This window comes from Colletes gigas, unplaced genomic scaffold, assembly GCF_013123115.1.
Source record: "Colletes gigas isolate AHSC1104 unplaced genomic scaffold, ASM1312311v1 Colletes_gigas_Sc00014, whole genome shotgun sequence".
NCBI lineage: Eukaryota > Metazoa > Arthropoda > Insecta > Hymenoptera > Colletidae > Colletes > Colletes gigas.
This window is the reverse complement of record NW_025106643.1, coordinates 3,825,846-3,850,049: the sequence shown is the minus strand read 5'-3', so window position 1 is coordinate 3,850,049 and position 24,204 is coordinate 3,825,846. Positions and strand designations below refer to the sequence as shown.

Here is a 24,204-nt window from a genome sequence, read left to right as displayed (position 1 = left end):
CCCCCGACCAGGGACGTCGACCGATTGGTCAGGTCCTTTACGCCTCATCGGCAATTTTAGTATATAAGAAGATTATTGAATTCAATAAACACCAAATACACAACCATTAATTTCCTTCAAACGAAGGTGGTCCTTCGAGTTTGTATTAGTCGGCACACACGTGCAAACTCAACAATTTCCGAACTAGCAACACTCGACCACGGAAAGAACAGAGTCGTTTCGAAGACTTTTGCACGAAACCGAGCGTGCAAAAATCGTACAATCCGGACATTAGGCGCAACACGCCGCGAATCGTCGCTTCTTTTTGTTCGCCTCACGAATACGGAGCGATTCGGACGCCGTTCCAGCAAATATACGCACGCCAAAACTCGTCGATGCAGTCCCGCGGGGACAAGGGGTGGCGAGAGGAGAGAAAAAAGAAAGGGAAATATCAGTTTTTGCACAGGGCCGCGGACCTCATGGAAAAGAAATGGAATTTTGCCAAGCCCGTAGCCGCGGCAGAAACGCCACCGTCTATTTTATTCCGCAGTCAATGGCACTCGGTGCCTACTCGTCGTAGCTCTACACCCTGTTTCCCTTTTTGCAGGCATCGCATTAAACCTTTCTAATGCCACTTGAGAAAGAGTGGAAGAGGAGAAGCCGAAGGGGCGGGGGGGGTGGGCGAAAGGAACCCACGTCCGATAAATCGATCCGGCTCAAATTTCTCAAGGGAACTAGGTTGCACGGGGTGTGGGTGGGTTTGTGTACGACGAGAACATGGCGAACAGGGGGGGAGGAGGGGAGGGAGGGGGTGAAAGCGTGAGAGAAAAAGGTGATACGGAACCGTCGAACCGTCCATCGCGAAGAGAGATTTCGGGGGGGGGGTTGTTGCTCTCATAAACGGACGCCATGAACTACTCAAAAAGGGGTGGCTACGATTGGGATGGAAACGTAAGGGTTGATGTGTGTAAACTGGAGTATAAAATATTAATTATTAACTAACACTCTTGTACCACAAATTTACCCTTTTGCAAATCAAATTCATTTTCTGAGAGATTCCAATATGGTCTATGTTTGTACTTGAATTAGTCTTTAAGGGGTCGTTCCTCCGTGACATCTTCAAATATTGATATCATTTTTTGTGATTACATTTATTTGAGAATGTACTGTTAAATTTTTGGAGAAAAATATCATGTATTGTTCGAGTAATATTTTCAAAAATTTAGTACTTAATTTTTGTTAAATTTTTTAAGAAAAATATCATGTATTGTTCAAGTAATAATTTCAAAAATTTAGTACTTAATTTTTGTTCAATTTTTGAAGAATAATATCATGTATTGTTCAAGTAATATTTTCAAAAGTTTAGTACTTAATTTTTGTTCAATTTTTGAAGAAAAATATCATGTATTGTTCGAGTAATATTTTCAAAAATTTAGTACTTAATTTTTATTAAATTTTTGAAGAAAAATATCATGTATTGTTCGAGTAATATTTTCAAAAATTTAGTACTTAATTTTTATTAAATTTTTGAAGAAAAATATCATGTATTGTTCGAGTAATATTTTCAAAAATTTAGTACTTAATTTTTGTATAAAACATGAAGGGGTTATTTCTTCGTCACACCTTCAAAACAGTGATCTCTTTTTTTCGAAAGTACATATATTTAAGAATGCACTGTTAAATTTTAAAAGAAAAATATCAAATATATCCCAAATAATTAAGTAATGTTTTGAAAAATTTAGTATTTAATTTTAGTATGAAACTTTAGACGAATTTTTCTCAAAATGTAGTTTTTAGACCTTAAATAAGGTCTCAGAAACTACTTGGTCGATTGCTTCGAAATTTGTACGAGTTATTCCACGCATTATTAGTTTTCGTTGGTATAATGATATTTTTATGTTGAGTCATAGTTATTTTTATTAAAAAATTACATTTTTCAATGTAAATTATTTATTTCAGCATGGTCGACAACGACAAATATACCAATTAAGAATCTTCCAATCATCTACGCCAGCGAAACGTGATTTTTAAATAACGTAAAAAACAACTACTTAAATCTATATAAAAAATGTAAATGTATGACCAGAGTAAATGTAAAAGTATGACTAAATTACAGAAAAGAATTACAACTCTAGATGTAGCAGTTGCTTTAAAAGAATTCATGAAAATTACTAAATTTTACAACCTCCACAGAGGAATGGTTCTTTAAATGATCTAATTTGGGGCAAAACTTAAATTACGTGATTCCTTATTCTGTAATTACATAAATATTCTAGAATAATTTAACGAACCGTGCAATAACAATAACCGCCAATAAATATCTTTGTTTCTACTTGTGTCACGATATTTAGATTAATATAAATTATATCACATTAATTTTTTGACTTAATTTTTTTTTAAGAATGATCCATGTTACAAATTCATTTAATCGATTTCAAAATTCTTCTTAAAATGTAATCGACATCGAGTTAGATTAATATAAATTATATCATATTAATTTTTTTTAAAAAATGATCCATGTTATAAATTTGTTTAATTTCAAAATTCTCCTTAAAATGTAACCGACATCGAGTCAGATTAATATAAATTATATCATATCATCTCTGAAGAAAGATTTGCTGAATCGACTTTATTAATTTTTTAACTTAATTTTTTTTAAAGAACGATCCACGTTACAAATTCGTTTAATTTGAAAATTCTCCTTAAAATGTAACCGACATCGAGACACTTGGAAACCGTGGTATCGATCCGGTTGGCTCCTAAGAGGTTTAATTGTTATGGTAACTGAATACGAGACCGTTCAAACGACAACGAGACTGGCGTGAATAAATGACGAATAGATGAATATTGAATGAACACGAGAGACACTTACGATCAAACAAATGTACTGCATGTATCTATATAGGCCGCCGTATGAATTCTAGGCCGCGGAACGGAGCTCGTCGAATGATTTCAATGGGTTAAGGAAATACATAATACAGTGACCGAGTCTGCAATAGTTAGCGAGGGAAGTAGACGTTCTAGGAATTCAGCGTTATTATCTACCTCCGACTAGCTTCTGAGTCTCACGAGTCGCATACGACAGTTGAAGGTGAGGGGGGAGGGAAAGGGGGGCAATCAGAACAAGCGACAAACAGCTAAATAATCAGAAACTATGAGAACCAATAAAACACTGTCGAACAGTGGGGGGGGTAGCTACACGCAACTAATGAGGCAGATTTCGTGTCAATTAGCGAAGTAATACTCTACGTACATTGTTACGAATAATTACAAACACAGTCATGCTTCCACATTTTTCGTGACATCGAAACAAAAGCAGTTTCAAAAGAAATCATTTATGAAAATTATAAATAAAAGTTTACTCCTTCGAAAGTCTGAGAGTTCCTCTTAAAATATTTATCATGGTTTCACAGACTTGTATAGTTGCGATAGAAGATATTCATCCGAAGGGTTACAATTTTATAATTACTTGCAAGCAAAAAATTGAAGTGACGATTTATTTGAATTTTAAATAATAGTTGAAACGATGAATTTCTCTCGTATCGTGGACACACAAATTCATCGAGTGATAAATAAATGGTAGTTAGAATATTCTACTACCACTGCTTCCACATTTTTCGTGACATCGAAACAAAAGCAGTTTCAAAAGAAATCATTTATGGAAATTATAAATGAAAGTTTACTTCTTCGAAAGTCTGAGAGTTTCTCTTAAAATTTTTATCATGGTTTCACAGACTTGTATAGTTGCGATAGAAGATATTCATCCGAAGGGTTACAATTTTATAATTACTTGCAAGCAAAAAATTGAAGTGACGATTTATTTGAATTTTAAATAATAGTTGAAACGATGAATTTCTCTCGTATCGTGGACACACAAATTCATCGAGTGATAAATAAATGGTAGTTAGAATATTCTACTACCACTGCTTCCACATTTTTCGTGACATCGAAACGAAAGCAGTTTCAAAAGAAATCATTTATGGAAATTATAAATGAAAGTTTACTTCTTCGAAAGTCTGAGAGTTTCTCTTAAAATTTTTATCATGGTTTCACAGACTTGTATAGTTGCGATAGAAGATATTCATCCGAAGGGTTACAATTTTATAATTACTTGCAAGCAAAAAATTGAAGTGACGATTTATTTGAATTTTAAATAATAGTTGAAACGATGAATTTCTCTCGTATCGTGGACACACAAATTCATCGAGTGATAAATAAATGGTAGTTAGAATATTCTACTACCACTGCTTCCACATTTTTCGTGACATCGAAACGAAAGCAGTTTCAAAAGAAATCATTTATGGAAATTATAAATGAAAGTTTACTTCTTCGAAAGTCTGAGAGTTCCTCTTAAAATATTTATCATGGTTTCACAGACTTGTATAGTTGCGATAGAAGATATTCATCCGAAGGGTTACAATTTTATAATTACTTGCAAGCAAAAAATTGAAGTGACAATTTATTTGAATTTTAAATAATAGTTGAAACGATGAATTTCTCTCGTATCGTGGACACACAAATTCATCGAGTGATAAATAAATGGTAGTTAGAATATAAAATATTGAATATTCGACCCAACCCAAATCCTACGTGTTGAAAAAAATTCATTTGAAGTTAATTTAGAACAGAAAATTAAATATTTTCAACCACAATATTTAATCAAAGATAAAGTTTTTTTATCATTCAGTAATTTTACTATATCGTTAAATGTATAATCACTGCTTAAATGGATTTCAAATTTGGGGATTAGAATTAATAATAATATATTCAGTCACCGTTTCACCGATGGTCGCGTAAACTGATGATTAAACGGATCTTCATGCAAATTCATATTTTTATTAATAACATTGATGAAATTGGAGCTTTGTAGAGGGTTCTTTCAACCCCTAAATACAGTAATTCTAATCTTACTTGAATTTTTGTTATATTTTTGCATATTAAATGCATTCTGTAGTTTCTTGAGGATTAAAGTTTCCCATAAATGCATAAACATCCGCAGTCTGCTGATGATTAATTTCCTATTGCAAAGAGGTAAAATTCTTCAGTTTCTAGCGGTCGAAGATACGCATTTTTAAGGAAGAATAGGTTTGGTATGATTTTCTCTAACGTTGTAGCGCACGTTCGTCGATTTGGCGGAGATTCGTTAACTTTATCCGGGGACGTGGCGAGGCGCTTAATTGGGGCGCTTATCAATTCGGTCATTCCAACGCGGAGCGGCTGGTTCTGGACACTGGGTAATTATAGTAATTATGGTAAAGCATCGACGGTAGCTAGAGGATGCTAGTATACAAGGGATATATGCACATAACGGCAATACCGGGGTCCTCGGTGACAGTAGCCTACGCTAATATTAGGATGAACCTCTTAGTGTGCTCGGAGCCATAACCATTGACGCAACCCACTTGAATATTTAATAGCCCGGCAATTAAGCGGATGATAATGCGTTTCCCTCGTCCACCCGGATTCTGTTGGACGCCAATAAAAACACAATCCCTACCGTTTACTTTCGCCCATCGCGATTACTTTGTTCCGCAGCGTTAACCATCCGCGGTTCTCTGTCGGCCTGCTTTAGACGCTACGACGGAATGACAAAATTGATCCGCGTGTAAAGACGCGAAATACCATCCGATACCGGGCATTATAACGTCCGCACACACGTACAGATATTCCCATTAAATTTATACCACGGTATATCAAGCCGTTGCAACTGCTAACTGCAGGAAATCGTAGAGTGCAACGAACGGTGCAGAGAAGGCTTTATGGAAATCGATGCGAATATATAATGATTATAAGTGGAGCTTGCGTTATTTTAAGTACGGTGCTTTGTCCCGTGGCAGTTGTATTTGGTGGAACAAGCGAACGAGATTGCGGGAGGAAAGAAATTGGAAAGGAGTTTCGCTCTGGACCTGCCTTGGATGCCATTTAATGTTCAGTCGATGAGTGTATATATAGAGGGTGTTCAGCCATCCCTGGGACAAATTTTAATGGGAGATTTTAGAAGCTAAAATAAGAGGAAAATCAAGAATAGCAATTTGTTGATTGGGGCTTGATTTCTCTGAAATTTCATGTGTTTCAAATCGTTCTGAAAGAATTATTTCCGGTTCTGGGGGTCAATTGCAATCATTTTTGGTCAAAAGAAATACCCCCGATATCCTACGCATTTTCGAGAAAAAAATTCAATAAGTGGATTTCTCGACAAAATTAAAAAATTTCAAAACATTCTAAAAAAATTATTTTTGGTTGCAGTGGTCAATTACAATCATTTTTGGTGAATAGACATAACCCCGAAATCCTACCCACATTCGAGAAAAAAATTCGAGAAGGTGTGAAATTTTTCGACAAAATTTAAAAATTTCAAAACGTTTAGAAAAAAGTATTTTCAGTTACAGGAGTCAATTACAATCATTTTTGGTCAATAGGAATACCCCCGAAATCCTACGCAATTTCGAGAAAAAAATTCGATAAGATGTGAAATTTTTCGACAAAACTGAAAAATTTCAAAACGTTTAGAAAAAATTATTTTCAGTTGCAGGGGTATATTACAATCATTTTTTGTCAATAGACATACCCCTGAAATCCTACGCAGTTACGAGAAAAAAATTCATTACCGAAAATTTCATGTCTGACCATACCGTTGAGATGTTTCACTGAAATTTCAAGCAAATTTTTAAAACGTCATAACTTCTGAACGGATTGGCCGATTTTAATTTTTAAAAAAGCAAACTACGCGTATTTTGATGAAGAATATGTAGAAATACCAAAAATATTCGGAAAGTTGTTCCTTAAACCCGGAAAATGAGAAAAACCCCCTAAAAATGGTCCAATTTTCAAACGACCATAACTCCCACAGTAGTGAACGTATCTCATTGAAATTTTTTTCTGAAGTAGTGCTCATGGGTACCTACAAAAAAGTACTAAACAAAATTTCCGCAGCGCGTCAAACAAATTTATTAAAAATGAAAAACGATTTTTTAAGAAAAATCAACAGGGGGTAGGTGCCTACATTTTTCAGCGAAATTAAAAAGTATGAAATCATAATGGAAAAATTATTTTCGGTTGCGGGGGTCAATTTCAATCATATTTGGTGAACACACATACCCCCGAAATCCTACTCACTTTCGAGAAAAAAATTCGAGTAGGTGCTGAAATTTTTCGGTGAAAAAAAATATTTCAAATCGCGTTAAAAAAATTATTTTCACCTGGTACGGTCAATTCCAATCAATTTTGGTCAATAGACATACCCCCAAAATCTTACATACTTTCGAGAAAAAAATTCGATTAGGTACTGAAATTTTTCGGTGAAATCAAAAAATTTCAAATCGTTTTAAAAAAAATATATTTGGTTCCAGGGCTCAATTATAGCAATTTTTGGTGAATAAACACACCTTCGAAATCCGAACCAGTTTCGAGAAAAAAATTCAATAAGTGGATAAATTTCTCGACAAAATTAAAAAATTTCAAATCATACTAAAAAAATTATTTTTGGTTGCAGGGGTCAATTACAATCATTTTTTATCATTACACATACCCCCAAAATTCTACACATTTACAAGAAAAGAATTCTTTACCGAAAATATACTGTGTGGCCGGAAATGTTTCTATAACTTTCTTTAACAAAGCCTTATTAAATAAATTAGTATCCTTGATTTTCGTTTTATTTTGGCCTCTAGAATCTCCCATTAAAATTTTTTCCAGGTGTAGTAGCTGAACACCCTGTATAGGAATAGATTGATCGGTCGAGCATTTGTGAGATAAGTAAAGGTGTCACAATTTTTTCTGGCGAAACATTAACATCGTTGTAGATAATCAAAAGTGAGATTCTATGGGAAAGAAAATTAAAAATTTCCAAACTTCATAACATTTTAAGCGTCGAAATATATTTTTCTCTTTTATTTATGTTTATTATGATTAAACGTTGAGCCAATAGTTAGTCGAAGGGTGTGTATATATAGGAATAGGTGGTCGATCAAGCACTTGTGAGAAAGAGAAAGGTCGAGCGTAGCCCTCTGTTGGCGACTGGGGGAAGCTTCGCCACAGTTTCACTAATTCTACTCAGTAGAACTACATTTTCTCAGACGATTCGTTCACGACACGTATCAAGAAACGTAATTATGATCAAAGAGTCTTTCTTGGCCCAGTATAAATATGCAAAAGTGTATTTTAAAATGTTTTCCTGATTTATTAACATTGTTACCAGTTGCCTAAATAATGAGCAGAAATACTTATCAAAGATAATATAAAATTGTCATTTTAGTTCCATAACAAGGTAGATCGTTCCTCCACCTAAATGTTTTCTAATCATGTATAACCATCCAGCGAAAAACAGCTCAAAGGAGTTTCGCTGAAATATCATCAATGGCGCTTTGAAGATTTTCCCCCCGAACTAAGCTGCTTAACTTTATTTTATGCGTCGATGAAAATCTTTGTTGTCCGTCAACGGCAAGTTTTACATTCCTTTTTTATTTGTTTATTCCGACGGGAACGGTCGACGGTAAAAATACGCGTTTCGGGCGATGTTTTACAGCAAGCATATAAATCGATTTTTATTCAACGAGCAACAATTCCATTGGCGGAAATAACAATCGTGTCGAGCGCTGTTTCCCGTCAGCCATTTTCAGGTACAAATCGAAACGTTTCAAAAAAATGTAGTTTTCCACGTTGTAAAATGAATTTTTCTTTAATCGAAATTGAAATTTAGAACAATTTTAATTATTTCCTAAGCGTCGAGAGGCACGTCGCCGGTCGCAGAGATTTCAATCGATTCGTTGTAAATTTCTTTCCCCTCTTTTACAGTTTGTTTTAACAACGCCGCGTGTTATTGCAAGGCACGTTCCTGTCAATAATTCGTTCCAAGCGTCGGGAATGCCATCGATTTCCTCTCGATATCGGGCGCGACACAACTTTCTATAAAACACGGGACTTCAATTATTCCATTGACTTTTGTACTCGAGAACGGCAACTTAACTCGAGGAAGCGGGCTAATTTGAATGAGGCTCAACATTTAAAGTGCAAAGTGCTGTTGCGGTGTCCCCCGAAATGAGTATTCAGACACTTTGTGTTCCGCAGTCTATGCGATGTTCGCTGAATCCGAGGCGTCTCGTATTCTGTGAAAAGCCTATGAGCATAATTGTTTCTCAAGCAATGAAACGACGTGCCGCGACAACCACCGACAAAATATTTCAATTTTCTCCACAATTATTCGTTCTTCACGAATCTCGACCAACGTCAATTTTTCTTAAACTCTTAAAATTTATTTTATAATTAATTATCGGTCTCCAACTATTTTTATTACATTCTGATACATGTAATTCAAAACATCTTAAAAATGAATATAATTGTTTACATGTACAGCAAAAGTACTCGAAGAATTATTTTATATTATTTACAAATTAATTATTAAAGCTATCGCTTCAATTTTTTTATTTCTGTTTAAATATGTGTTTCGAAAGAATAAATTTTATGAAGGACGACTCTTTGATAAATTTATTGCATAGAAAATAACAGAGATAACTAATTATTAGTTTCGAACTATTTTTACTACAATATTTCGATATACGTGGTTCGAGTCATCTTTAAAATGAGTATAATTGCTTGTATCTACAGTAAAAGTACTCGAAGAATTATTTTGTATTATTTACAAATTAATTATTAAAGATTTCTGTTCAATTTTTTTTATTTCTGTTTAAATATGTGTTTCGAAAGAATAAATTTTATGAAGGACGACTCTTTGATAAATTTATTGCATAGAAAATAACAGAGATAACTAATTATTAGTTTCGAACTATTTTTACTACAATATTTCGATATACGTGGTTCGAGTCATCTTTAAAATGAGTATAATTGCTTGTATCTACAGTAAAAGTACTCGACGAATTATTTTGTATTATTTACAAATTAATTATTAAAGCTTTCGCTTCAATTTTTTTATTTCTGTTTAAATATGTGTTTCGAAAGAATAAATTTTACGATGGACGACTCTTTGATAAATTTATTGCATAGAAAATAACAGAGATAACTAATTATTAGTTTCGAACTATTTTTACTACAATATTTCGATATACGTGGTTCGAGTCATCTTTAAAATGAGTATAATTGCTTGTATCTACAGTAAAAGTACTCGAAGAATTATTTTGTATTATTTACAAATTAATTATTAAAGATTTCTGTTCAATTTTTTTTATTTCTGTTTAAATATGTGTTTCGAAAGAATAAATTTTATGAAGGACGACTCTTTGATAAATTTATTGCATAGAAAATAACAGAGATAACTAATTATTAGTTTCGAACTATTTTTACTACAATATTTCCATATACGTGGTTCAAGTCATCTTTAAAATTGCTTGTATCTACAGCAAAAGTACTCAAAGAATTATTTTGTATTATTTACAAACTAATAAAATTTCTGGTTTAATTTTATCTTATTTTTTTAATATTTATTTTGAAAGAATATGTTTTATAATGAATGACTCTTCCTTTTTTGTATTCAAATGACGTCACTGATAAAAACACAAATTCATACGTCTTACATATTAATCTTCAGATGACCTTAAATGATAAAAATGAAAATTGAAAAAATGAAAAATGTCTATCCATGTATATAATCCTACAAATTACCTAAGTTTTAAAATGCGTTAGAAAGAAAATAGTTAAGTATAGTATGTAAACTTAGTTATTTAAACGTCGTTATTAAATATATATTTGTCGATATTTGCTTCGTTCTGCATTTCCTATATTCCACAATATTTAACATCGAAGTTCTGGTAAATTGATGGAGAGCTTTGATTACTCGAAATAAGGTAAAGTAAACCGTATTCCGAGCCGACAGGCTCGATGGCGTACTACAACTTGTAAAATCTACTAAAGTTAATTGGAGTTTAAAAGTAATATTCGAAAGAACGCACAGTTTTAGTGATAGGAAGAGCAATTTAATTTATCGAGCTCGTGGAATACAATAAAGTGAAACAAATTCATCATTTACTATACTTGTAATTCTTGGTTAAACCCGAAAGAACAAAGACGTAGTTCATAAGGCGTAAATTAGTTGCAATTAATTTTGAAAAATTGAGAAATTGTGTAACTTTCATTTTTTATATTTTGATCAACAAGAACGAAAGAATATTTGCTTATTTTCTTTTCGTTTGTGAGAAATAGATATCTACATATACACGATCGATGGTATTGAACACTTCTGGGCCATTTTCGGGCCTAGTATACTGCGCATGCGCGAACGTGAGTGGGCCTACAGCGATAGTGCCTAGTGTCATGGCGTGTGGCGCTGTTTTCCGTGCTATGGCCATGTTCGTTACAAATATTGTTCACTTTTATCTTGAATATGCAATAAATCATTAATTATTACTGACAAAATGAAGTGTAACATCTTTCTAGCGTTCTAATTCCGACCTAACCTCGTCTAAACCCGAATTCTGACATTCTTCTTCTTCAAAAAAAAGAAAGAAATTGAAACGTATAATAGATCTTCGAACAAACGAAGTAAATAAAATCTGACTTCGAGAAACCGGTTTCGTATAATTAATAATATTATTCGTCTCAAAATAAAGACGATCTATAAAGTAACACCGATTCGTTCCATTTTTGTGAAATTTTTTCGGCCATCTTTGTATCATGCACAATAATTCCAAACGAATACTATTTAAAAGTATTCCTTTATTTTAATAATTTTGAATTAAATGTGTAATAGATTTTCCTTTGAACAAATGATCGGTAATAAGTGACATGGAAAATAAAATTTGACTTCCTGAAAGCCTCTTTTGAATAATTGTGGAATAAAAGGATTCGACGATCTATAAAATACGTAACTATACGATGAATGAATACCTAATGAGCCGTATCTGCGATCGTAGACGAGAGTAGTCTTGGAATACTCGAAGAAACAAGTTTTCCGTAATCGTGTGTGATTCATAGCACACATGACCTACGCGTGTAAATCTCGTCCGGTGACATTTACCATCCATGTATGTTGCTCGGTTTCCTGGCCACATACGTGTACCGGTCGCAATGCAAAATTTTTACGACGTTTCTCTGTAATTTTCGAAACTACCTGTCTATGAGACCAACCGCGACTGTCGTCGATTTGTTCACGTGATAATAAATAATCGTAAGAATTACCGTGTTCCTGATAACAGACGACGTGCTTCGCGAATCACAGCAGTTTGCTAAACGCTACGTGGCACGAGATGTTTCCAAAATGGCCGTGCAACGCGAGAGCAAGAAAATCGAGAAAAAATGAGCCGAAAACGCGGACACTTGTTCATTTTCGAAAAAATCGATAAAGATTCGTCAAGTACGCATGCACTTTGCTATACCGCAGTGGTGCGCAACCTTTCGTGTCACTGGGCCAAACAAAACAGTGTAAATTATGTATTTTTTAACTTTCACTTAATTTAAAATAGAAATATGAAAGAATTCATTTCGGTATCAATTTTACTATCTTTTGAACTCGAAATTATCGTTGATAGGTAAAACTAATTTTGAAAAAGTATAATGCAAAATGTTAATTATTGGAACGTCGTGTTTGATAGAAATTTCTATTAAAAGAAAATTTATTATCATAAAAATATTCCTGTCATACAGTATTAATATTATATTATGGAACTTACGTTTTACTGTGACAATTTCAAATTATACGTGAAATTCAGCTTAATGAACAACCTAATGCAATCTAATTTCTTTTTATTAACCTTTACGATTCCTCAGTTATTTTCACATGTAATGAATTTTTATTCAATGTTTCTTTGATAATTTTGTGCAAGCTTTGTACGCAGTATCGAAGATGACTAAAATTCCGAGTTTAAACGTTCATCGAACATTTTTTGCTCGCGTTTGCAAATCAAGTTGTTTTTGCTCCCCAAGTCTTTTGCATTGCATATATGTATTAAAATTCTGTTTACGTCCGAGTCTTATGAAATTAACATTCAACTTGTAGCCATGTTTCTAACATCCGTGTACTCCTCGGTTTCGAATCAGAAATGTATATCATTCTGACATAAAACGCAGTTGATCCTGTTGGTAAATCAGAGGAAACGGCTGAAGTAATTGCGACGAAATTCGAAACGTATTTACAAGATCTTAAAACCATGTTAAACGACGCCACAAAATTCTTACCGGACCGTAAGTACATAACGTGCTATATCTCGCTTATGGTTCATTTCACAGCAAAAATGCACATAACCGGTATTGTAGGGAATTAAATTTGGGAACTTTTGTGTCTCATAAACATTTTTGATAGAATCGATGGTAAAGGAGATATTTGAAGGTAAAGAATCATTTTACAGATAATTTTTCAAATAATTACGTCGATTGGTGTTCGGGTGTTAAACGCGGGTAAATTAGGTGGATTTCAGTGGTCACGAGATCCGGGGCGACAGTCGAATGTACAGAGCAATTGACAGCGCGTAAACGGGTAACCGGGAAAAATTATATTCTCGCTGGGAGCGTGCACCGAGTGCTCTGCAAAAAAATATGAAATCTCAGGGAGGTAAGTGGTTCAACCGTTTGCATCCGTTGCGAAGTTCTACTTTCTATCAGAGTGGGAGAAAGATACGCTCTCGCGCGAGTCGACCAGAGGGAGAGAGAGAGATACGTACGCTCGGTGGAAAAGGAGAGGCGAAACACAGAGGGAGAAGGTAAAGGTTGAGGTAAAAACGGCGCCGACAATGCGCTCCAGCATTATGAAACTTGAAATCGAAATAGCGTGCGAGAACACGTACCGTGAGTACGTACTTGACGTCAAAGACGTAATAACTTGGAAGAACTCATTCTCGCAAATGCGTCTGCTCCGTATGTAACATAACCTTCGGGCACTTACGCGTAGTCGCGAATCTTGGTCCCTTTATGTTCGAGGATTTGTCAGTCGGGCGAAAAATGTAATATTAGAGTGTAGCAAAAAAAATATTACGCTTTTCTGGCACCTTTCCTTCCTGGTGTTCTTAAACCGTCTCAACGAAATTTATACGGGGATGTTGGTGGTTCTAATGGAGGAATCTAAACACTTTGTTAATGAAAGTGAAAATGGGTCGAATAGGTGACTATTAAGGAACAAATATAATTGAATGATCATTGAGTAGTCTGAAACTCTCGTTGCAGCGTATTATATAATTGTTATTTTGTTTTTAATAATAATAGTAATAATGCAAAGAAATAATTATGAATTTAATGTATTTGGTTCTAATTATTGAAATTAAATTCATTTATTTTGGGTCGAATGATTTCGTACTATAGGTAGTTGAAATCAATTATAGACTTGTTATTAAAGATGAACAAATATAGCCTATTAAACAAAAATAGAAGGGAAGAAAATATTGGTTATTTTATTGATTTGTCGAATTCTATTATAATTGTAAAAATATCTTTGCTAATAGAGCATGAGGTTGAGAAGGAATTAAGAGAACAAAAATAGAAGGGAAGAAAATATTGATTATTTCGATTGGATTTGGTTTTTTAAAATTTCCCCCTTATTTGTCGGATTATATTATAATTGTTAAAATATCTTTGTTAATAAAGCATTTTTTGTTAAAAAAGAATTAAGAGAAAGAAAGCAGAATCATTATTTCATATTTTATAGTCGAAATTTGGCGATGATTCTTAAAATGAACACGTGACGTGATTCGTAAGTTGAACATTTCTATCCCATCCAACTGAGGAGATCTCTCTTGGAGCCAGTCAAGCGTGAAACACAATGCTTTATTTAGCAAATAAAAATAATTCTTAAAATGAACACCATTCAAGATTCGTAAGTTGAACATTTGAGTGTATAAGACGACATTTAAAAAATGATACTGTACGATCACTGTATATAAATATCTGCTAGTGTGGAATTTCTTTTTCACTCTACGAAAGTTGAAAATGCCAAATCCATATTCATTTTAGGAATCATTACTGTTATCGAAGAAGCGTGAGCATTTTGAAAATTGACACAAGAATTAGACGACATAGTATCCCACACAAGGGAAGATAATATTAGTAACTATCTCGATTAGATTCAGTTGTTTAAAATTTGCCTCTTATTTATCGGATTATATTAGAATTTTAAGAATTTCTTTGCTAATAAAGCATGAGTTTAAGAAAGAATTGAGAGAAAGAAAGCAGAATCATTATTTCATATTTTATAGTCGAAATTTGGCGATGATTCTTAAAATGAACACCTGACGTGATTCGTAAATTGAACATTTCTATCCCACCCAACCGAGGAGATCTCTCTTGAACACAATGCTTCATTTCAAAACAGAAAAACAGGGTTAACTAGAGCAATTATTCTTAAAATGAACCACTGACGTGTTTCGTAAGTTGAACATTTCTATCCCACCCAACTGAGATCTCTCTTGGAACCAGTCAAGGATGAAACACAATGCTTTATTTCAAAACAGAAAAACAGGGTTAACTAGAGTATTGATTCTCAAAATGAACACCTGAGGTGATTCGTAAATTGAACACTTCTATCCCACCCAACTGAGATCTCTCTTGGAACCAGTTAACCGTGAAACACAATGCTCTATTTCAAAACAGAAAAACAGGGTTAACTAGAGCAATTATTCTTAAAATGAACCACTGACGTGTTTCGTAAGTTGAACATTTCTATCCCACCCAACTGAGATCTCTCTTGGAACCAGTCAAGCATGAAACACAATGCTCTATTTCAAAACAGATAAACAGGGTTAACTAGAGCAATGATTCTTAAAATGAACATGCAGACGTGATTCGTAAGTTGAACAGTATCTCTGTACGTAAATATCCCTTGATGTCGAATTTCTTTTCCACTCTACGAAAGCTTAAAATGTCAACTCCATATTCATTTTAAGAATCATTACTCTATCGAGGAAGCATGAGCAGTTCGATAATTGATACAAAGGTCAAACGACATACGTAGCATCCCAAAACAAGAAAACTATTCGTATTAGATTCAGCTTTTTAAGATTCGGGGATGCACGAGCGAAATGAACGAGAATTCAGGCAAGTGAGGAGAGAAAATCGACTCTAAATAATGGCAAGTTCACGGGACAACTATACTTCCGTAAAATTGTACACGATGGCTATTATTAACACGTCCGCGGGTACCGCGCATGCGAGGTTCATGCATATTGCATTTTGTCAGCGCGGCGCAAGTAATAAAGAAGGATTATCATAATGAAATTCATTTTCAGTTATGTGTGTACGCGATGTACGTGCAGTGGGAAGCACATATGCTGACTGGCTGGTAAGGATATACGGTTGACCGTGAGAGGACGTCTCCGTCTCTCTTTTCCTTGCACGCCTAGTCCTCGTTACGGTTGCCAGGCCGCGGAAACGCAAGAAGCTACACACACGGAAACGTACGTGCACGTGTGCACGCGACCTCCAGCAATTCCGTTGTAGAGTGCAGCCGGTGTATGCATCGCGAAGAACCGGACAGTTTCTCCGCACGATGATCCGCCGCTGGCCGCGACAGAAGTCCTTCAACGTACACACTTCCGCTAGAGGCTGTCGATAATTGGAAGTCGTTCCACTTCTTTGCTTCTGCCAACTCTCATCTTGGAATGCGACCGACCCGGCTCTACACCGACACGTGTGGCGTAATACACGCGCCGGGAGAAGGTACAATGAACTTCTTCGCTGAATAGATACACCCGTAGGTATCAGCGCGGATTAAAAGGGTGGATGGGAGGATGCAACGTGGCATCCTTTTTCTCCAACCTTTCTACAAACGTAAACTCTTCCTACAACGCCATATTTGAAATTCGTCAAATTCGTCAAATGGTTCAACGCGTGAACGTAACTCGAATATCCAAATTTAGAAAAATGTTGTGAGCTTTTGTCGTTTGGAAAATATTTAAAAGTACCGCCATAGGTTGGTTGACAAGATGGCGTCGAAAACTTAAGTCCAGTCGCTGTGTAGGTACACGACGATTTGGAAAAGGGGGGCGGAAAGCGAGGAGGAATGCCAAAAATGTTGAACCCACGAAACTCTATCTGCAGGTTCGTCGGATCGTGATTAAGAGAAGTGGTAAGGGGGGGTTAGGGAAAAAGTAGAGGTGGAATGCCAAAAAAGCTGACCCCTGTAAAACCATACCTACAAGACTGCTGGATCGTAATTAAGAGAAGGGGGGACGGAGTGGAAGAGAAAGGAAAGGGGGGAATGGCGAAAGAGCTGAATCGATTCGATTTAAAAATCAGCGTTCGAAAATCTACTGGGTGGAGCACGTAAATGGGACCGTCTCGTTGACTGTAAATAATGATCTTAATCGTCGTTCGTTCATCGTGTGATTCAAATGGGAATAGAATTTCCCGATTATTAGTAGTTGTTTCGGATGTTTCGACCGTCGCCATCGATTTTCCGTTTGTATGGAAATCTGTTTCGTTTCTTACGACGGACGAGGATGATATTGAAATAAATTTAATTACGTTAAATGACACGACCTTTAACTGACATTTAAGGATACAGAACCAGTGTATTCTGATCGTTACTTTGCACGGTAATAAGAGAGAAGACAGAGTCATCGTTTACGAAACACGTGGTTGACAAAGAAAAAAACGATATACAAGTCTTGAGGATACTTGTCGACAGGTTTTTAATCATTGTGTAATGGACGACAGAAATTTTTAAGCAAGAATGTGAAAGTCGTGGCTTGAGGACAGTATTTTTCTACACTAAATTATTATAAAATTGGCACGTTCCATTATTCATATAAATTTTTTATTGAAAGTGGAATTGATAATTATATTATATCTTTCTTTTGCAGATTAAGCAACAATTGTTGAAAATAATTTTTATTCTGATGAATAGTCATTTAGTTATAATTGTATATATTACAATTAAAGAAGATATAAGAACCATATTGATATAATGTAATTTGAAAAAATTCTAAAATTGAAATTTAATAAATAATCGTGTTAGAAGTGAATGTTACAATATATTTTAAATAAATTAAGACTATGGCATATTTTTCAATATTTTTATAATTTGAAATAATTAGTTTTCAAATCGTGATTTATTACATAATCATCCAAGAATTGAATCAAACTAATTTTTTAAAAATTAAACTGACTAAAACTACGCTATATTTTCCAATACTTTTATAATTTGAAAAAATTAGTTTTAAAATCGTGATTTAATACATAATCGTGCAAGAATTGAATGATACTGTATTTTTAAAATAAACTAAGACTATGCTATATTTTCCAATATTTTTATAATTTCTAAAAATTAGTTTTAAAATCGTTATTTAATACATAATCGTGGAAGAATTGAATGATACTGTATTTTTTAAATAAACTGACCAAGACTATGCTATATTTTCGAATATTTATATAATTTGAAAAAATTAGTTTTAAAATCGTGATTTAATACATAATCATCCAAGAATTGTATCAAACTAATTTTTTAAAAATTAAACTGACTAAAACTACGCTATATTATCCAATATTTTCATAATTTGAAAAAATTAGTTTTAAAATCGTGATTTAATACATAATCATCCAAGAATTGAATCAAACTAATTTTTTAAAAATTATACTGACTAAAACTACGCTATATTTTCCAATATTTTTGTAATTTGAAAAAATTAGTTTTAAAATCGTGATTTAATACATAATCATCCAAGAATTGAATGTGATTATTTTTTTAAAAATTAAACTGACTAAAACTACGCTATATTTTCCAATACTTTTATAATTTGACAAAATTAGTTTTAAAATCGTGATTTAATATATAATCGTGCAAAAATTGAATGATACTGTATTTTTGAAATAAACTAAGACTATGCTATATTTTCCAATATTTTTATGATTTGAAAAAATTAGTTTTAAAATCGTGATTTAATACATAATCATCCAAGAATTGAATCAAACTAATTTTTTAAAAATTATACTGACTAAAACTACGCTATATTTTCCAATATTTTTGTAATTTGAAAAAATTAGTTTTAAAATCGTGATTTAATACATAATCGTGCAAGAATTGAATGATACTGTATTTTTTAAATAAACTAAGACTACGCTATATTTTCCAATATTTTTGTAATTTGAAAAAATTAGTTTTAAAATCGTGATTTAATACATAATCGCGCAAGAATTGAATGAAACTATTCTTTTTAAATTAAACTGACTATAACTACGCTATATTTCTCGATATTCTAATAACAATAAACAGTTGCAAATGCGTGAAAAGACAGGTAAGGTATACCGAAAGAATTATGGCGATTTCACTTGCAAACCTCGGCTCGAATGGCTGCAATTCTACAGGTATTTAACGCGGTCACATGGTTACGCGATAGAGCAGATGCGCATCGTGTTTCCATCGCGATCGAAACACGCGAATTGAATTTTAAAAATTCACCGAGAACCCGATACGCGATTACGCTGTAAACCGAGGCGATCCACATAATTTGTTAAACGACCGTTCCATCGATTTAATCCGATGCGTTCGCTTAACGATCGCACAGCGTTTTATCGTAATTTTCCGCGTCGCGCGGGAAACCGGCAAGAAACGACTGATTAAGAAAACATCGACGTAATAGACGATCCCTTATTAGTTTCTAGCTCGCCTTCTGCGTCTTGAGGTTGCATAATGAGATTGGTTTCCTCTCCGTTCATCGATAGACAAGAAAAAAAAAAAATAAAGACCCCCTTCATACAGTCGGTGAAAAAAGTTTTCCTGCGTTAAACCTTCGATATTCGAATCTTCTATCTATCGAAAGAACAACAATCTATAGAGTAAATAAACTAAAATTACGGATTTATGATATAACATGTGTCTCTTTGATCTCACAAAATATTCTTAATTTGTTTTTTTGCTTAATTAACTCTGTCAATCTTTTCTCATTAATTTGAATTTTTTTTAATGGAATTCGTGTTTATAGAATTTTATTGTGATTTCGGTTTAGTTTTTAAAACATTTTTATTCGATACGTAATGTTTTCGTGTTTCTATCTCAAGTTTATTTCAAATCGTATCGACAAGATTGAAATTAAAATAATTTTATTAATTCTTTTACAATGTATGCTTTTTTTGGAGGCCATTTTTGAAGCGCTCTACTTTAAAGTACTTTTAAAAATATCTAAATATAGTGTTTTATTCGCATTTTGTTAAATAGCATAGAGGTTTTTTATTAAATAATTAAGGTATAATAGAGAGTAAAAAATCAATTATTAAAATTGATTAAATTTAGAAAATAAGTACATTAATTTATAAGCAAATATTCCCCCTGAAATGTCAAATCAAAGTTTTTCAATAATCATTTCTGTTATAAACAAGATATTGCTATTTAATATATAGAAGAGTGACGAAAGTATAATAACAGTGTTTTTCAATTTGTTTCGAAAAACCATAATTGAATCACCAAAATTAATATCCAACATTTCCACGTAGCTTGACACGAGTGTTTAAACATAATCGATGACACTATGGATTAAAATGTTTATATCCACATTTCAGAAGAAAATTCACTAATTTTGCAGAAAAATTGAATCTCAAAGGGTCGTTTACCTTTTCATCAAGATAACCACCCAAAATTTAAAATTGAATACAATGAAATTCTCATGAAATAGTCTTATGGTATAGAAAAAAATTATTGAATAATAAGAAAAAATTAATTTTAAAATTAAAATCTAATTTTTAATTGGATAGTAAAAATTAACTATATAACGACCCAAAATTTAAAATTGATTACAATGAAATTATTATGAAATAGTCTCATGGTATAGAACAAAATTATTGAATAATAAGAAAAAATTAATTTAAAAATCAAAATTATATCTAATTTTTAATTGAATAGTAAAAATTAACTATAACGATAATTTAAAATCGATTATAATGAAATTCTTATGAAATATTCTTATAATATAGAAAAAAAATGATTGAATAATAACAAAAAATTAATTTAAAAATTAAAATATAATTTTTAATTGGATAGTAAAAATTAACTATATAACAATAATTTAAAATTGATTACAATGAAATTCTTATGAAATAGTCTCATGGTATAGAAAAAAATGATTGAATAATAAGAAAAAATTAATTTAAAAATTCAAATTATATCTAATTTTTAATTGGATAGTAAAAATGAACTATAACGATAATTTAAAATTGATTACAATGAAATTCAAAGTACATAGCAAAGAGGCTAAGTGATTATTATATAATATCGCCAAACAATTCTTTTAACCCTATTTAACCCTCGTCTGAATAAAAAAAAATGTTTTTCATCCCCAAAGAACATTAATTTCCAGAACAGTCGAGTAATTAAAACTCCTGTTTAAGAATCACCTTTTTGCACCCGATCGTCGACTTTTAATAAATTAATTTTGCTTCGAAAATACCGTTAACATTTACGTATTCCTTTGAGCGTTTAAAATTACAGTTTAGAGTAATTAAAATTCTCTGTTTAAGAATCACCTTTTCGACCTTCAATAAATAAATTTTGCTTCGAAAATAAAACGTCGCGTCTTCCAAGCGATATAACGTTAACATTTATGCATCCTCCTCGTCGTTTAAAATTGTAGAACGTTGAAGAAATGCTAATGACATGCACGGGGAGTCTTTTTGCCGACTGTATGCGCCATTGTTCGCAAAGAACGAGAGTCGGGCGTCGATGAATTCCTCCGCGTACTATCGGCGATAAATAGTTTCGTTCGCTGGTACGCATATTTAACAGACACCCGTCGTAGCTCGCGGTGCGACTCGTTTATGCACTTGAACTTTAAGTGCATCGTCGCGTTATACCGGTTTAGAGAAGTAGAATTTGAAGAATACTCGCGTTAACGAGCAAAAACGAATTAACCGAGGCGAGATACGGCCGGTACCAGTTTTTACCGAGCAAGGACAACGAGAATTAAACGATGATCGATGGAATTTCTCGTTACACCTGACGATCTGCATTTGCTCCGCGACCGCGTCGATTCTTCGAAAAGAAAAGAAAACCGGAAACGCGGAGAAAATCGAGAGAAACGAAATGTAAGAGATCGTACGTTGTGTGTTAGAGCGATCCAGCACGACAATGATGAGTCAACGTCGAACGAACCGTTTCCTTGGTGACTTCATACGTCTTTCGCGGATTGCTAACTACACGGTACACGCGGAATCGCTAATTATGTACCGTTATCGGTTCAACGGCGTTCACGTGCCGCGTGTTTGCCAGACGGAATATTCCTCGCGCTGGAATCCAAATAATGATATATTATTGCCGGCGTTTAATTGTAATCGCGGAAATTACGTTCCGCGCGAAATAGATGAAATACTCTAGACGTTCTCTAGGGAGAATCCGCGTTGAACGAACTTGGCAACTTTGCGTTCGAACCGCCTCGAGTATCTTCGTCAGCCGACTTCCGGGAATACACCGTCATTAAGGCACCAACATTCGATTAAAAGAAGAATTTAATCGCCAGAGTAGAACTGTATTGCTCGTAAAAACAGTGAAAATTAGTAATGTTATCGAATGCAAGTCGAGTTGTTTGCTAAAGAAATTTCTTTGCTTTCATCGACTCGTATTGCACGATAAATTGCATTATGATATCGTGTTAAACTTACGAAATCGGATGGTTTATTCTATATTTATAGTTGTTTTTGTACATAGAATTTCACCCTTTTTAATTGTACAATGATTCGTAAAATGAACAAGTGATTCGTAAAATGAACAAGTGTTTCGTAAATTGAATATTCCTATCCCTCCCAACTTTGTTTCATAAATAAAACAATTCGTTATAAGCAAATGGGATTTGTTTTGAATTAAACATATCCAAACAGAAAAGCAGAGTTAACCACAGTAAATGATTCGTAAAATGAACAAGTGATTCGTAAATTGAATATTCCTATCCCTCCCAACTTTGTTTCGTGAGTAAAACAATTCGTTATAAGCAAATGGGATTTGTTTTGAATTAAACATATCCAAATACAAAAGCAGAGTTAACCACAGTAAATGATTCGTAAATTGAATATTCCTATCCCTCCCAACTTTGTTTCGTAAAGTACTATAAACTGTATTGTCCGTAGAAACATTGAAAATTAGTAATGTTATCGAATGCATCGAAGTCAACTATACAATGATTCGTAAAATGAACAAGTGATTCGTAAATTGAATATTCCTATCCCTCCCAGATTTGTTTCGTAAATAAAACAATTCGTTATAAGCAAATGGGATTTGTTTTGAATTAAACATATAAAAACAGAAATGCAGAGTTAACCACAGTAAATGATTCGTAAATTGAATATTCCTATCCCTCCCAACTTTGTTTCATAAAGTACTATAAACTGTAATGCCCGTAGAAACATTGAAAATTAGTAATGTTATCGAATGCATCGAAGTCAACTATACAATGATTCGTAAAATGAACAAGTGATTCGTAAATTGAATATTTCTATCCCTCCCAACTTTGTTTGGTAACGTACTATAAACTGTATTGTCCGTAGAAACATTGAAAATTAGTAATGTTATCGCATGGATCGAAGTCAACTATACAATGATTCGTAAAATGAACAAGTGATTCGTAAATTGAATATTCCTATCCCTCCCAACATTGTTTCATAAAGTACTATAAACTGTATTGTCCGTAAAAACATTGAAAATTAGTAATTTTAACGAATGCAAGTCGAGTTGTTTGCAAAAAAAATTTCTTTGCTTTTATCGACTCGTATTGTACGATAAATTACATTATGATATCGTGTTAAACTTACAAATTCGAATGCTTTATTCTATATTTATAGTTGTTTTTGAACATAGAATTTCACCCTTTTTAATTGTACAATGATTCGTAAAATGAACAAGTGATTCGTAAATTGAATATTCCTATCCCCCCCAACTTTGTTTCGTAAAGTACTATAAACTGTATTGCCCGTAGAAACATTGAAAATTAGTAGTGTTATCGAATGCATCGACATCAACTATACAATGATTCGTAAATTGAATATTCCTATCCCTTCCAACTTTGTTTCGTAAAGTACAATAAACTGTATTGCCCGTAGAATCATTGAAAATTAGTAATGTTATCGAATGCATCGAAGTCAACTATACAATGATTCGTAAATTGAATATTCCTATCCCACCCAAATTTGTTTCGTAAATAAAACAATTCGTTACGAGCAAATGGGATTTATTTTGAATTAAACAGATCCAAACAGAAAAGCTGAGTTAACCATAGTAGTGATTCTTAAAATGAACACTGGACGTAATTTGTAAGCTGAACGATATCATTGTATATAACTATTTGCTGTCGAATTACTACTCCAACTTTGTATCGTAAA

The 24,204-nt window shown here is 33.3% G+C and overlaps 1 protein-coding gene across 1 annotated transcript in view; it reads right to left on the bottom strand.

The window, feature by feature from the left end:
* LOC122399621 (icarapin-like) overlaps positions 1-24,204 on the bottom strand; it is a 105,343-nt gene that overhangs the window by 56,408 nt on the left and 24,731 nt on the right. The window lies entirely within an intron of this gene.